General features: G+C 45.3%; 1 protein-coding gene across 1 annotated transcript in view; it reads left to right on the plus strand.

Moving 5' to 3' along the window:
• Window positions 1–50: 50 nt before the first annotated feature.
• The window catches only part of caln2 (calneuron 2), a gene marked incomplete at its 5' end in the record, with an annotated part of 26,631 nt that continues 22,618 nt past the window's right edge, over window positions 51–4,063 (plus strand). Inside the window, 1 exon segment of the mRNA XM_032534581.1 lies at window positions 51–865.

The raw sequence follows: 4,063 nt of genomic DNA on the forward strand, positions 1-4,063 counted from the left end.
CTCTCTCTCTCTCTCTCTCTCTCTCTCTCTCTCTGACTCTTGCTCTTTCTCTTACACACACGCACACACACCTGCAAATAGTGTAGCTCCCATTGAGCGCCACGGCGTCGCATATTCCCCACTCACCTATACACAGTCGCACCTCTGCTGCCGTGGCCCCCACGTGGCCCCTCCCTTACGGACTGGACCGATAAATAGGTTAAATCTGTCACTTGGAGCAGCCGAGATTAATGCACCAGGAGCGTCCGGAGATCCCTTCCCATCCGTCTGCTGTTTTACCGATCTGCCCTCAAAGCTTTCACCGGGAGCAGATTGAATTTAAATCGTGATTTGTTATTTTATTGGTGACCGGCAACAGCAGCAGCACCATCTCCGGTTGTTAGACCCAGACCCGTGGGCGGCTGGGTGGCGTCCGTCTGGGCGAGCTGATAGGACGAAGATTTGGCAATCCTAACAGCTTTATCCCCCAAAATCTCAAGATATGGCGATGAGAAGTGAGATGTAGAAAACGGATGTGAGGCCATTCATGTGGGTCTTGGCTTCAGCTAAAACGGACAAAATCTTGCAGCACCACCACGACCACCATCCTCATCCTCCCCCTCATCATCTAACCAGTTGATATTTTTTCAAACAAGTATCTAAAAAGTGTGCAGCACATGACACGTTGGTGAATCCCCGAGGCAGGTCCCACACAGACTGAATGAGTCTATCTTTGGCTGTCGGACGGACTCCTCAAGAGCACAGGGCAGATGCAAACAGACTAAACACATCTTGGCAATTCAAAAGACCCTCAGCATCTCCGCCAACGGTGTTCTAACCCAGCGGGGTGAATCTCACACCGGGGGACCAATCTTTTCACAGACAGGTAGGCTACACCCCGACGGCTAATTAGTGTACCACCTCTGGGTTGGTGTGTTAAAGGTGATCTAGGGGATTACCGCGACCGAGCGCCCATGCGGTGGTTCCTCTGATGGCCGCAGAGCCGCGCAGGCGACTGCACCTGTTGTAATCAGTGTAAATGTGCGGTGCATGCTTGTGCGCGAGCGTGTATAAATAGAGCCCTATGCATGTGTTGACAGTCTGTGTGAGCTGTGCTGTTTTAATGGCTGACAACGACATTATGTAGGCTATGTGGGTCTGCATTCCGACTATTTCAACTGCTCCTGTCTTTCCAGCTGTTTGCGTGCGTCGCGCGCGTCAGTGCGCGCTGTGTGGGTTTGATGGGTGTGATTAGGTGATTATAGATCCATCATACACGCGTTATAAGTGTGATTACAGTATAATTGTCTAAACATGCAGTAGGACGTAAAGCACTCCATCACTATACATCATGCTTTGTGGCTTATCAACCGCTCTCCTGATAAATGGAGACTGGCTGCAGTCTAAAGTCCAATTGTATTCTTATTGCCAGATGCTCTAAAACTCCCCAGTCATAAAGGCATATGGCCAAATATGTCACCTGCCTAACATTCATCATCTGATATCCCCGGGGGGACATGTGTGATATTGTTCGGTGTGAGTGCGGGCATCTGGGAGGGTAGCGCGCATAAGTGTTTTTTTTTTATTCTGAGACACCCAATTCTCAGTTAAGAAGGGTGACATGCGAATTTGAGCATCAGGCAGTTTGAGTCCAGCTGCGCTCCCTTTACTGCATGTGCACATTGTGGCAGACCATCGCGGGTGTCCAACTCTATTCCGGTCGGTGGGACTATTTTACGGTAACATCCTACAAGCCTCGATTCACACCACTGGACGGAAGATCAAGGGCGCACACGTCCACATCTCCTCTGCCGAGGCTAGAAATGAAGCATCAGAGACATTCAATTGGCGCAGCAGCTGGTGGTGGTGTCAGACAGAACGTGTTTTATGACCCAGGTTGACCTCCGTGAGAGACTGCTGTAGGCGACAAGATGGGCAGCCCATCCAGCGCCTCTGTTGAGGAAATGTTTTTCGAGTACTGCCTGATGGGTAAAGGAGAGACAGCAGATATCAGGCAGTCCGTCTTTGCCCAAGGTGACTTAAGGAGGACAGTGACAATGTGACATTGAACATAGTTATTTGATTTCCATTAATTGTTTGCATTATTGATTTAGATGCAAACCTAAAAAGAAGCCATTTTGTTGTTGGTCGCCTGTTGCATGTCCTTTGAAAGTGTAAGTTGTATCTGCTGTCTCCTTTTTTTGCTTTATGAGTTGCAGTTTATGCTTCAATGGATCAACTGTGGTCTCTCATTATTTTCATCAAGCCCAGGCTGGCCTTATCTCCAGATTGGAGAAGACATGGAGAGCTTAGCCTACTATGGTTTTAGTGGCTTGAAGTGAAAAATAATTTGTTGATTTATCTTGAAGTCTTCCTGGTCAGCTAACACATTCCATGCACATTAAAGTCCTTAATGAAGTTAAATAACACCGTTTTGATGGTTTATCTGTGGCTGCCACAGTAGTAACAACCTGTTTCCTTTGATCTAATGAATAAGGCTGTCATGTTGTCATGTCTTGGATGCCTGCTTGTGATAGAAGCGCTGTGCATGTGTCCCTGTTGGGGAAAAATACTGTTGGGACCTTTCTGCCTAGCTGCTAATGCATTCCTCTCCATTGGGAGAGAGGGGGGTGAGGAAAAAACATGATTTTTCATTCTCCCTATTCCCAGCTTTTGATCTTAGTTTGCTCCTTTTCTCTTCATTTGAGCCTCTTCCCTCCAGTCTGAGCTCAGATCTGTTCTGATCACTACTCTGCAGACTTGAAACTCGGCTCCCTAGAGTGCGGGTGACCCCACAGTTCAAACACTGTTAGCCAGCCTGCTTTCATTTGCTCCTTTCATCCTCTTTGCACCCCATCCTCCCTCTCTCTTTCTCACCTGTCAGTCTGTTTTTCTGACACTCCTCTTACTGCTCTCAGCCAGGCGATGAGGCTCATCAGATGGAGCTGGTCCTTGTCAGCTCTTTATGACAACAGTTTGTGTGTTCACAAGTAGAAAAACCTCAATCCAAAAATATATGGGAAAAAACAGGTAGTGAGTGAGAGAAAGAGGTAAAAAAAATAAGAGAGGTGACTGGGTTTCATGTATGTGTATGCGTCTCTGCTGGTTTTTGCCACGAGTGAGTGAATGTTTTTTGTCAGTGGAACAATTCTGACAGCAGATGGACTGTTAAACTACATTCTTATATTCATTTCATATCATGTGTCTTATTAATTTGTCCACTGTTTAAATAATTGTTGGGTCCTGTTTAATTTGAGGAGTTGGGAATTTCAGCCGGCTGTGGCTTATTTAACAGCCATTAAATTTTGTGACTCTTGTGACTCTTTTTTTAATCTTGTTATCAATACTTTAATCTTTTCCATGAATATCATCACTTGTATATGCACCACAGATCACTAATAGATATTGACAAACTTCATCTTAGTGTAAATACAAACCTCCTCTTCCCACCACTGCTACCTTGTCAGAAAAATAACAATGGTACATGTACAGCTCATGCATGTTCCCAACATTTGCCGTACAGACATGTATGCACTACTGCACTCATACAAAGTTAAACATTGACATGTGTTCATTTTTGTTGTTATTTCAGAAATACATTTACAAATACACCTCTTTATTTGAATGCATGTGAGCAGACTTACAATATACATATATTTAAAAAGCAGAATACACATATTCCCAAATATTATTGTCAAGTGAAATATGATGCAGAGGCAAGTTTGTCTCTACCTTTCTCATATAGGAACCTGTTGCTCCCTGTCACACGCTACTGTCCATCTCTTTAGCATGTCTGTTTTATCTGCCTTTGTGGGAAACTGAAGAAAAGGGTCTCTTTGGTCGTTTTGTGTTGTAAAACAAACCTGATGCCACAGAGGGTTTAGTCTATATCCTCGACGTTCCATTTCCGGGATGTTTCGTTGCCCATGGAAATTCAGCCGGATTTCACTCATTTAGGCCGAATATCCGGGGCCTTGGGCTTTCTTTGGGTAGGCACTTTAAACTCTGGTTGGTTTATGAGAACTATGGTTAACCTTTTCTCAGATCTCTGCAGGGTAGATCCAGACAGCTAGCTAGACTATCT

Source organism: Etheostoma spectabile, chromosome 13 (genome assembly GCF_008692095.1).
Source record: "Etheostoma spectabile isolate EspeVRDwgs_2016 chromosome 13, UIUC_Espe_1.0, whole genome shotgun sequence".
NCBI lineage: Eukaryota > Metazoa > Chordata > Actinopteri > Perciformes > Percidae > Etheostoma > Etheostoma spectabile.